The sequence below is a fragment of the Eptatretus burgeri genome, chromosome 2, assembly GCF_056783735.1.
Source record: "Eptatretus burgeri isolate ZD-2024b chromosome 2, Ebu_testis_v1, whole genome shotgun sequence".
NCBI lineage: Eukaryota > Metazoa > Chordata > Myxini > Myxiniformes > Myxinidae > Eptatretus > Eptatretus burgeri.
Genome location: NC_140962.1, coordinates 18,957,837 through 18,970,956, shown reverse-complemented (window position 1 = coordinate 18,970,956; position 13,120 = coordinate 18,957,837). Strand labels below are relative to the sequence as shown.

The window sequence follows — 13,120 nt, the reverse complement described above, 5'->3', positions numbered from 1 at the left end:
CTGATTTCCACAACAGCACAATCCTCAATCTTGCTGAAACAAAGAGAGTGTGTGTGTGTGTGTGTGTGTGTGTGTGTGTGTGTGTGTGTGTGTGTGTGTGTGTGTGTGTGTGTGCATGTGCGTGTGCGTGAACGCTGTGTTTACACAGGAAGGCAGAATGGCTGCTCAAATTTGCTGGGAGTACAGAATGGGATGTTTTGATTGATTATTTCCAATTGGGAAGTTTGCTGAAACCCTCAGGAAGAGGTGGTAAAGAGTGCCATCATTGATGTCTTTGTGAAGCGCAAAAATTTTTTTTAGCTCATGATATCACTGATTCTGATGTACGGGACGCTGTTATAGAGTGTCGATGTTGCTGAAGTCGTTTCTTAGCAAGGGTTACACTGGGAGAGAGAAAAACATGCACCGTGCTTGCCATACCTATAAGGGGATAGATTCATTTAATTTAGTTTGCACACCAGAACCATGGCATGCTTATCTTTCCAAACAATAATTTATTATAAATGAATTGCCAATTGTTACCCAAAACCACTACAACACAATTATTAAAAACAATAAGTTTAATGTTATTACCATACTTGAATTAGATGGCACAGCAATCGAGCTCAGTAAAACAAGACAACACAGGAAATCAGCGTAATGTTATTTCTACACAATTACATGCTCGACACCTATCTTCTTCCTCTTTCGGCTTGCTCCCGCTAGGGGTCGCCACAGCGGACCAACTGTCTCCATTTTGCTCTATCCTCCACATCTTCCATTGACACTCCAACCACCCGCATGTCCGCCCTCACCGCATCCATGAACCTCTTCTTTGGCCTTCCTCTTCTCCTCCTGCCTGGCGGCTCCATATTCAACATCCTTCTCCCGATATACTCCGTTTCCCTCCTGTGCACATGTCCAAACCATCTCAATCTCGCCTCTCTCACTTTGTCTCCAAACCGTCCTACCTGCGCTGTCCCTCTAATACACTCATTTCTTATCCTATCCATCCTCGTCACTCCCAATGAGAATCGCAGCATCTTTAACTCTGCCACCTCCAGCTCTGCTTCCTGTCTTTTTGTTAGCGCCACCGCCTCCAAACCATACAACATAGCTGGTCTCACTACCGTCTTGTATACTTTCCCCTTCACTCTTGCAGCTACCCTTCTGTCACAAATCACTCCTGCAACTCTTCTCCACCCACTCCATCCTGCCTGCACTCTCTTTTTCACTTCTCTCCCACACTCTCCGTTACTTTGGACAGTTGATCCCAAGTATTTAAACCAATCCACCTTCCCCACCTCAACTCCTTGCAACTGCACCATACCACCACCCTCCCTCTCATTTACGCACATGTACTCCGTCTTACTCCTACTGACTAACATTCCCCTTCTCTCCAGTGCGTACCTCCACCTCTCAAGGCTCGATTCAGCCTGCTCCCTACTCTCCCTACAGATCATGATGTCATCCGCGAACATCATGGTCCATGGAGACTCCAGTCTGATCTCGTCCGTCAACCTGTCCATCACCATTGCAAACAGGAAAGGGCTCAGAGTCGATCCTTGGTGCAATCCCACTTTAACCTTAAACCGGTCCGTCATTCCTACCGCACACCTCACCGCTGTCACACTGTCCTCATACATATCCTGCACGATCCTCACATACTTCTCCACCACTCCCGACTTCCTCATACAATGCCACAACTCCTCTCTTGGCACCCTATCATAAGCTTTCTCTAAATCCACAAACACACAATGTAACTCTTTCTGGCCTTCCCTATACTTCTCCATCAACATTCTCAAAGCAAACATCGCATCAGTGGTGCTCTTTCCTGGCATAAACCCATATTGCTGCTCACAGATCGTCACCTCTCCTCTCAACCGAGCTTCCACTACTCTTTCCCACAACTTCATGGTGTGGCTTAACAACTTTATCCCTCTGTAATTTCCACAGCTCTGCACATCACCCTTATTCTTGAAAATTGGAACCAGTACGCTTAATCTCCACTCCTCCGGCATCCTCTCACTTTCCAAGACTTTATTAAACAATCTGGTTAACAACCCCACTGCCATCTCTCCTAAGCACTTCCATGCCTCCACTGGTATACCATCTGGGCCAACCGCCTTTCCACTTTTCATCTTCTTCATAGCAGTCCTCACTTCATCCTTACTGATCCACCCCACTTCCAGATTCACTATCTCCACCTCTTCCAACCTTCTCTCTCTCTCATTTTCTTCATTCATCAGCTCCTCAAAGTACTCCATCCACCTTCTCAACACACTCTCCTCGCTCGTCAGCACATTCCCATTTGCGTCCTTTATCACCCGAACCTGCAGCACATCCTTCCCAGCTCGGTCCCTCTGTCTTGCCAATCGGTATAAATCCTTTTCCCCTTCTTTTGTATCCAGCTTCTCATACAGCTCGTCATATGCCTTTTCCTTGGCCTTTGCCACCTCTCTTTTTGCTTTTCGACGCCACTCCTTGTACTCCTGCCGACTTTCTTCATCTCTCTGACTATCCCACTTCTTTTTAGCCAACCCCTTCTTCCTTATACTTTCCTGTACTTCCTCATTCCACCACCAAGTCTCCTTATCTTCCTTCCTCTGTCCAGATGTCACACCAAGTACCTTCCGAGCTATCTCCCTCACAACTTCTGCTGTCGTTGCCCAATCATCCCACCCATCTTTACCACCATCCAGCGCCTGTTTCACCTCCTCCCTAAATTTCACGCAACAGTCTTCCTCCTTCAGCTTCCACCATCTGGTCCTTGGTTCAGCCCTCACTCTCTTCCTCAACCTCACCTCGAAAGTCATCCTACAGACCACCAATCGATGCTGTCGAGCTACACTCTCCCCTGCCACAACCTTACAGTCACTAATCTCTTTCAGGTTGCATCTCCTACTTAAGATGTAATCCACCTGTGTGCACTTTCCTCCACTCTTGTATGTCACCCTGTGTTCCTCCTTCTTCTTGAAATACGTGTTTACCACTGCCATTTCCATTCTTTTTGCAAACTCTACCACCATTTGCCCTTCCACATTTCTCTTGTTGAGACCGTACCTCCCCATCACCTCCTCATCCTCTTTATTACCTTCCCCAACATGACCATTGAAATCTGCTCCAATCACCACTCTTTCATCCTTGGATACACTCTCCACCACTTCATCTAACTCACTCCAGAAATCTTCTTTATATTCCATCTCACACCCCATATGTGGGGCATATGCACTGATGACATTCATCATCACCCCTTCAATTTCCAACTTCACACTCATCACTCGGTCAGACACCCTCCTCACCTCCAATACCCTCTTGACATGATCTTCCTTCAGGATTATCCCGACACCATTTCTCCTCCCATCCACACCATGGTAGAACAGTTTGAAACCACCTCCAATGCTCCTCGCCTTACTCCCCATCCACTTGGTCTCTTGTACACACAGTATGTCCACCTTTCTTCTCTCCATCATATCAGCCAACTCTCGCCCTTTGCCAGTCATCGTCCCAACATTCAGAGTTCCAACTCTCACCTCCACACTTCTACCCTTCCCCCTCTCCCACTGCCTCCGGACTCGCCTTCCCCGTCTCCTTCTCCTCCTTCGCCCAGCAGTAGCACAATTTCCACTGGTACCCTGCTGACCACCGGTACCGGTGGCGGTCGTTGGTAACCCGGGCCTCGACCGATCCGGTATGGAAATTCGTTTTGTTGTCCGCATAATGATTTGGCATAGGTTTTTACGCCGGATGCCCTTCCTGACGCAACCCTGGTCGCCTCTTACGACACACAGGGATATGGTACACCTATTCTAACCGGGGCATACACCGGGCCCAGTACAACTGGTGCTCATTTCGCCGACCTCGGAAGGATGGCAGGCTGAGTCCACCCCCTGGTGTTTTCGACTTGGTTTATATATATTTATATATATATATATATATATATATATATATATATATATATATATATATATATATACACATTATATAAATACATATATATATATATATATATATATATATATATATATATATATATATATATATATATATATATATATATATACATACATATATTAATTCAGTGTCCCAACGGGGCTTGAACTCAGGACCTCTTGGGTCCCAAGCCACTGCCCTTACCACTGCGCCAACACCAGGCTGACATGCTCGACAGGCTGACATGCTCACCTGACATGCTCGACACCTATCTTACCTTCTAATCATAACACACACAGACTTGCGCAGGGACACACGACTAAAGGAGAGCGGCAGTGGAGGTAGGGAAACAAAGAAACTAGAAGGGCACTCTGTGGAGTGCAGACATCCGTCACGTAACGCCTGATCCACGAGAACATATCGGGCCCAAAGCATTTTTGAAATATCATGCTATACAGGACTATATCGCTTTTGGCCCGATCTCTCAATAGTGAAGAATCACTTTAGAAATGAAATAATTCTCATATCCAGATCCGGATTCGGATCTTTACCAAAATCAAATCAATTGCTCCTTGCCACACACCCAATTTGTCAATTTTCATCCGAATCTGTCCACGACTTTTTGAGATATCTTGCTATATATTAGTTTCGCCATATCTCTCAATGGTGAAGAATCACTTAAAGAACCATCAGATCTGGATCTTCACCAATATTTAATCAATTCTTCCTTGTCACACACCCAACCCGTCCACCAAGTTGTTTTTTTGTTTGTTTGTTTTTGTATACCTTGTCGAGGCTCGTATGAGAGCTAACACACAACGCACAGCAAGGGAGCATGAGACAAGAGGGGCGGGAGTGGGAGGGACAAAACAGTGGGGAACAGACACATTAGGAGATCTGTGAAAGGGAGAGGGATGGGACGGGGAACATTGGGAAGAGAAGATGGACATTACAGGGACTTTCAGGAAGGAAAGCAGGGGAATTGAAGGAAGTGGGCTTGGGTGGATTATCGGGGGTAGAAAAGATCGAGGATTTGGATGGGGGATGATAAGAGGTGGTGGTGAACAGCTGTTTTGAAACCCTGGAGGGAAGAATGGGAAAGAATAGAGTGAGGGAGTTTATTCCAAAGGCGGGAAAAAAGAGGAATCAAAGAGTGAAGGTGAGCAGTGATTCGTGATTTTGGTAGTTTTACCAGAAAGGGGTTGTTTGCGGACCTTGAGTGCTCTGTGGAAATGTGGTGGGGACAAATCGCAGAGAGAGCAGGGGGGGGGCAAGGCTGGAGAGGAGACGGTAGAAGACAGAAAGACCACCGACCAACCTGCGGTGATTGAGTGAGAGGCCCAAAGACTCAGCTTCATTGCGGGAGATGCCGATGATCCTAAATGCCCTGGTTTCGACAGCGTGAAGCCGAAAAAGGTGGGAGGCAGGAGCAAGTTTCATCCGAATCCGTCCACAACTTTTTGAGATACCGTGCTACATATAATTTTTGTCCCGATCTCTCAATGGTGAAGAATCACTTTTAAAATTCTCGGAGCTGGATCCGGATCCAGATCTTCACCAAAATCTAATCAGTTCGTCCTCAAAAATATAATTGGTGGTTGAATTCAGTGACCTGATATGAAAATCCTCTTCAAATTTCAAGTCAATCAGATGAAAACAGAGGATTTTAGAAATACCACCTTAGTTGTTCAATTTGGCCTATGTGACCTACCTTGTGACCTCAAAAACAAGAGGCTTCTTCCTTTTGACAAACTCTACCATGTGGTGAAGTTTCATGAGGATCGGTTTAAAATTGTGACCTGTAAGCAACAAATAGACAGATAAACAGACAGAATAACAAAATCGACTAACCAATATACTTGAAAAATCTTCGATTTTGCAAGTAACATGGAGACAGAAAGGGGTGAAAACATAACCTCCTTCACCTTCGGTGGCGGAGGTAATAATGAAAGCTATGGCAGTAGAATGGATGGAGATGGGGAGGGGGGATGCTTCTCTCTAACCCTGGAATGGTACAGGGTGGTTGGTCAACGAAGCAAGGTGGGAAGTGGGATGAGCGCTTGATGTGGCATCCAATGACCGTATCTTATAGATCGTGTCCTACGATTCACCAGCAACTCTCCAACACTATGAGCATCTCTCCTCACAAGGTCGGTTGCTTGCCTGTCTCGTTATTTCCACACACACCGATACACCCTTGTCCGCCAACTTCTCGCTGCCAAGAAATACAGTACTGCAAAAAGCTCTGCGAAAATTCCCAACTCATGAATACGTCTCCCCAGGTCGTGACGTCCCCAGCCTTTCCCAATGGCCGTGCCAGTGGCCACATGGTCCCTCTTTGACGTCACAATCCGAGCTCGGTTTTTTTTTCTCTTTGACACCATACAGGACGACCATGCAGTCATGAAATAAAATTAAATAGAATGTGCAAAGAAGAACAAGAAGTGCAAAGGAAAGGTTGTTAGGGGGACATGGTTCTCCTGCATACCCGATCCTGACAGTGTGAATCAGGGTCTACTGCTCATATTATTCCATTGACTATCAAATAACGAACTAATTAACCCCGAAGTCATTTTCAACTATTATAATATAATAGCAGAAGCCCCTGGTAGAAATACCACGAAAGAAAAGCCTTAGCTTATTATTATATAGAAAGAAGGAGACGAGAGGATCTAACACCTTCCCCCTGGAGAAGCAAAGTTCGCAATGACATTGTACACTGTTGCTCAGAATACTGTGTGATGTATGAAGACTGTGTGATGTAAATAGCCGGCCCAGCGTGGGTAATGTGAGTGCAGTCGCACTCCCTTCTCGCGGAGAATCAAATTTGGCATTCTTACCAATGTGGAGGCCGAGTACGACGGCAACAGGAAATATCGAAGAGTTGATTACACCATAGTACGATATGGCGCATTATTCACTCCCTGACACTTAAGCATATTATTCTATCAAAATAAAGAAATAATAATAAAAAAATCAGAAAGAAAAAAAATAGAAAATATCGATAAAACGATTATCTATCTATAATTCCAGCAATGTGTGTGTGTGTGTGTGTGTGTGTGTGTGTGTGTGTGTGTGTGTGTGTGTGTGTGTGTCTGTGACCGCTGTTTCTCGACAACCACTGGTCCGATCTGATTGAAACTTGCCAGGTATATTGCTGGGGACCTGTGGATGTGCCTTTTCAAGGTTTGATATTAATTGGACAAGTGGTTCCCAAGTTCATATTAGATGGTACATAAATCATATTAGATTTATGTATTAGATTACATATTAGATTGTGCTGTTCATCATATTAGATGGTACATAAATTTCGGTAATATCAGAGTGAGCTGGTGTGCTCCGAACCAGGAAGTAAATTTTTTTGTTCCTCTCTTCTCTTCTCTTTTTGTTTTTCCTTGCGAGGACATTGCGAAAAGGCAAAATACGTTGGCGCTAATTGAATAATTGGCCATTAAAACTAAATTGTGAATAATCATAACTGCGATATGCGAACTTCCAGGCAACGCACGTACGGGCACGCGAGAGCGAATAAACGGCCTGTGTGGTTGTTGTTTCTTGCTCGCGGTTTGAATATTTATTTATTTTTTTATTTTTTTTACGGGTACGTACTAGTTATATAGAAAAAGAAAAGAAGAAGATATATTGAAGAGAAAGTTGGCATTCTTAGCGTGTCTTTGTGTGTCCACCAACATCAGTTTATGATTGAAGAACAACTTCATTTCCAGTGAATGTTATATTTTGAACACAAATCGGAACATGAATCAGAAAACGAACCTGTAGTTTAGCAGTACTTTTGCTTTGAATGTGTCCCAATCGTGCATGCACAGAGAGGAGTGAGATGATATTTTTAGTCTGTCTGCCTATCTGGCAGTTAAACAAAATTGAAAATCATTGCAAACAGGAAACTTACTGTTTTTTAAGGATGTCATAAAGGACACAAACAACAAGCATGAAGAACTGGTGTGACATGTTAGATATAAGGTGGTTAAATGACACTGCATCAATGGCAGGCAGTCAACTTCTGATTATTTTTTTTTTATACAACCTTTAAAATCTTTCTTTTATTTTAATTTAATTATATACTTGACCACTGCAGAGCACAAATTTGCCCTATTGACACTTTCAAAAACCTTTCGTTTAGCATTACTTGGACAATATATTTTACAACGTTTTATGTCATCTCGACCAATCAAATTTGCCACTCATAGATCCCGCCAATGTCCTTTTTTTCTCTCGAGACCGCACAGGGTAAAGTATTCCATGAACTCCTGAGTTATTTGCTGTACAAAATACACAAAATGTTTCCGGCATATTTTCTTTGTGGTCAGTGGATATTACTTGCACATGATAATATGTAGAGCAAAAATAAAGCTATTTCAATTTCCTAATTTATTTTATATAGTACGGTACTTAAAATTAACTGTGATATTAAATTTACTTTCAATTAAATTAGAATTATTGTGTACCTGTATTGTGCACTTCTAACTTCCCACAAATGTTTAATGAGGAAGAGCACCATAGAAGTGAAAATAACACAAATTTTTGCATAGTACTGAATACAGTGTCTATAGAAAGTCTACATCCCCTTTCAAAATTCTCACCTTTTGTTGCCTTATAGTCTGAAAATAAATTGCATTAAATCAGACTTTTTCCACCATTATTTACACATCGTAACCCACAACTTCCAAGTGAAAAACAAATTCCACAAATTTCAGAAAATTAATTAGAAATACAAAACTATAATATATTGGTTGGATTAGTGTAAACCCCCTACATGAAAGCAATTGCAAATTAGCTCAGGTGTATCCAATCACCTTCAAAATCACACACAAAGTTAATTGGTGTCCACTTGTGTTAAATTTGAAGTGATTCTGATAATTACCTCTGCCACTGAAGGTGAAGGAGGTTATGTTTTCACCCCTTTCTGTTTGTCTGTGTGCAGGATATCTCAAAAAGTTGTGGACGGATTCAAATGAAACTTGGTGGACACGGGTGTGTGACCACGACAAATTGTTTCAATTTTGGTGAAGATCCGAATCAGGATCCGACAACGAGAATTTTTAAAGTGATTCTTCACCATTGAGAGATAGGGCTCAAAAACGATATGTAGCATGATATTTCAAAAATGTATTGAGCCAGATATGTTCTCATGGATCAGGCATTGTGTGGCGGAGGTATGCGCTCTACTGAGTGCCATTCTAGTTTCAGAATAAAATCAGTTGTTCCTGTAGGTTTCCTCTGCTGGGGAATGCATTTCACAGCAAACACTCAACCATGAGCACCAATGAGCTTTTAAAAGACCTCCAGGATAAAGTAGTGGAAAGGCACAGATCAAGGGATGCATATAAAAAATATTTCAAAGGCCTTGAATATCCCTTGGAGCACAGTCAAGACAATCCTTCAGAATTTGAAGGCATATGGTACCACCAAGACCCAGCCTAGATCAGGCCGTCCCTCTAAACTGGATGACCAAGCAAGCAGGAGACTGATCAGAGAGAGGCCAATGGCTACCCAGAGGCCAATGGCAATGCTGAAAGAGCTACAGGCCTTTATGGCAAAGACTGGTCAATGTGTGCATGTGACAACAATATCTGAAGCACTCCACATGTCTGGCTTGTATGACAGGGTGGCAAGAAGGAAGCCCTTACTCAAAAAGCCCACCTTGAGTCCCGTTAGAGGAATGCAAAATCCACTCTGGAGATTCTGAAACCATGTGGAAAAACGTTTTGTGGTCTGACGAAACTAAGATGGAACATTTTGGCTAAAATACAAAACGTTATGCTTGGCGAAAAACCAACACAGCACATCATCCAAAGAACACCATCCCTACTGTGAAGCATGGTGGTGGCAGCATCATGTTATGGGAATGTTTCTGATCAACGGACTGGGGCACTTGTCAAGATTGAAGGGAAAATGGATGGAGCAAAATACAGAAAAATCCTTGAGGAAAACCTGCTGCTCTCTGCAAGAAAACTGAAATTAGTACGGAAGTTCACCTTTCAGAATGACAACGACCCAAAGCACACAGCGAAAGCTACACACTGGAGTGGCTAAGGAACAAAAAGATAAATGTCCTTGAGTGGCCCAGTCAGCCCCAACCAAAATCCAATCGATAATCTATGGCATGACTGGAAAATTGCTGTCCATCAACACTCCGCCCGCAACTTAACTGAGCTTCAATGTTTTTTTTTACAGAAGAATGGGCAAATATTTCCCAATCAAGGTATTTAAGGTTGGTAGAGACCTATCCCAACAGACTCAGCTGTAATTGATGTCAAAGTTGCTTCCACCAAGTATTAACTCAGGGGGTGGACACCTATCCAACCAAGATATTCTAGTTTTGTATTTTTAATTAATTTTCTGAAATTTGTCGAATTTGTTTTTCACTTGGAAGTTGTGGGTTATGATGTTTAAATAAATGTGGGAAAAGTCTGATTTAATGCAATTTAATTCCAGGATGTAAGGCAACAGAAGGTGAAAAATTTGAAAGGGGGTGTAGACTTTCTATAGGCACTGTATGTATATATCAAATAGTACCTCCTCATTAGAATGGTGACGATTGGCCCTTGTGCCATCCAAGCATTTGCTGCAAGTGTTCTTACCAATAAGGGGTGTCTGCCACAGATCCAAATTATTTAGGCATATTTATTATACTGTTTATGAGGACTTTTTTGCATCTGGGAAATAGGATACTGTATATCAGTTAAAATAGCGACTTCCAGATTTTAGTTGTGGGTTGTGAAAGAAACAGAATTGCCCACCTCAGACAAGTAGTGTGTTTGCTGCTACACTTGCACACACAGTGTCAGTCAGCAAATCTTTTCAGTAATGCCAGCTTACTCCTTGGGAGGGAAATCGATTCATGGACACGTTTCTGGCTCACTGTCCTTATGAGACCATCTTCTGTTTTTTCATCAAAAGGTTTTTGAAAATCTAATATTGTAGCAAACCTAAGGATGTGCACCTCAGTCGCATGGCCAAAGTATACAGTCCAACAAAGCTTGTCAAACTAATATAGACATGCACCTCGACCCAAAGGCCAAAGCACGTGGTAAAATAATCTCATAAATGCTCGCCCACAGAGCCAGAATGTATCGTCATTCATTCAGCATTGAGAACCACTGGCCATCATCATACGGTTCCAAGAAGTGTGCACTTCCCCCAAGAGTTGAGCTGACAAGATTACGTTGTTGTGTTAATCAATGCCAAATAGTACCTCTTCGCTGGAATGAGCTGCGGACAAGCTTCTCTTTGCTGAATTAATAAATATACTCCTTCGCCCCTGAAATACTTGGCCTGCACTGTTCAAGAATGTCATAATATTGTGATAGTTCTTTGCCTCGAAGGACGTCAGAACAACGGATGTCACCTCTGGATAACTCCGTGAGGTTGACGCGTCTACAAAAGACCATGGACGCAGTCCGCAACACTCACCTCTGGCCGGATCCTCTCGCCCAGTGTCAGTTTACCGTGCCTGAGAGTTGACTGCAGCAGATGGGGAACCATGCCAACAGCTATGCAACGGATATCAATTTACCGAACGAACCAATGGTACACGCTGTCCCTATCATCTTACACATACAAACGATTTCAGAGCAAGACAAGCCTGACGCATTTCAAGACTGGAGTCCCTCGATTCATCCTCTGTTATGCGGCTTCCGGAATCCTCAATTGTGGAAAGCTCATTGGGAGGGGAGGGGGGGGGACTGACACCCACAGTTGGCATTTGGCTGCTCGTCGCTCTTCTGTACGGCAATGGGGTATGATTGGTGGGGCGATGTGCCCATGTTGGACTTTCTGGTAAAAAAGGGGAGGGGGGAGGGGATGAGGGTTTTGGCAGAGGTTTTCAGATGATCTTGTTAAGCCGGCTGCACCAAATCCTGCGCCAAAGTGGTCAAGAAAGATGTGAGGACAGCTTGATTTTGTGTGCTGTTGTGTGTGAAATGATTTGAGTCCAGAGTGTAGAAAGGAAACAACATATATTAAAGCTGACAAACATTCACAACAAATATCTGCCCAGATTAATACAGCATATACTTAAAAGCTAAACAGAATGCTAAGATATAAGTAGCTTAATTCCATGTGTAGATGCTTCGTTTTCCCCAGGGGTCCACAACCGGCACAATAATTTTGTGCCTATGATTCTGCAGTATGATCAAACCTGCAGGAGACTGCAGTGAGCATCTTGTAATTGCTTTATGTAATCTGTTTGTAACTGCATGTTTCATCCTGCTTTTAATGACTATTGATGTATGTGTTTCATCGAAAGGTGTCATTAGCACAGGAATGATTCGCAGAAGAAATGCAAACCTTGATGAAATATCATTTGTTCACCACAATAATTTCACTTCACTTGATAGACGTGGACTCCAATAACTTAAATGGTGAGATGGCATGAGTCAATGAAAAAAAAAGAGAAAATTGCACAGCAGATCATGCATTTGCACATCAAAGCCAGAGCTTTGGTCAAAAAGAAAATCAGTTTAAACGACGGAGTAGCGTTCGTCAGAGACTTCGAACTGAGGTATAATGGCCATAACTGGAGCTAAAACTTTTTCTACCCCCATTGACCCTGCCTCATTGAGTTGTAGAAGAATAATTGTGTTGCCTTGTCTCCTCTTCATTTCCTTGCTTATTGTGTGCAATTGCTGCCCCACTGCCGATTCATACCTTCCTCACCTTGCTCTTACATGGGCCTCATTGTTGTAAATAAATTTTTTTTAAGCTTTTCTCCATTTACCATAAGAAATCATGATGAAAATAAATTACATGTCTTGCACATTGGCCATAAGGGTATTTTGTAATGTTTTTCAGGTGCTCAAGTCTAGACACTAAATAACCGTTATATGCCATGAGCCACATGATGAGTAATGGCTTTTTTTCATTGATCATGCCCACCGCAATGTGAATACATTGATGCAGTTTTTGTCATGTGATTATGTACTTGCACAACATTATTTTTGGGGGTTTAAGTAGGCAGGGTTAAATTTTATTCACATTATTATTATGGGCATTTCTCAAAAGATAACTGCCGATTGGGTGTTGTAACCATGGGTTTTTATTTTCATAAAAAAGTGTGAGAAACAATGAGCAAAGCACAAATGTCTGGTTTAGCCATTGTGGAGAAATTCTCCCAACTGATTTATGAGCTGACCTTTAAACCTTTGTTTTAAAAATAAATAAAAAGATGACTTGTTAATGTAGTTTT

At 42.7% G+C, this 13,120-nt stretch overlaps 1 protein-coding gene and 1 long non-coding RNA gene across 6 annotated transcripts in view; one reads left to right on the top strand and one right to left on the bottom strand.

Moving 5' to 3' along the window:
- LOC147031516 (uncharacterized) overlaps positions 1–13,120 on the bottom strand; it is a 245,143-nt gene that overhangs the window by 105,055 nt on the left and 126,968 nt on the right. The gene's annotated exons all lie outside the window — the stretch shown is intronic.
- Positions 1–13,120, top strand: part of LOC147031517 (tensin-3-like) — a 132,957-nt gene that overhangs the window by 13,160 nt on the left and 106,677 nt on the right. The gene's annotated exons all lie outside the window — the stretch shown is intronic.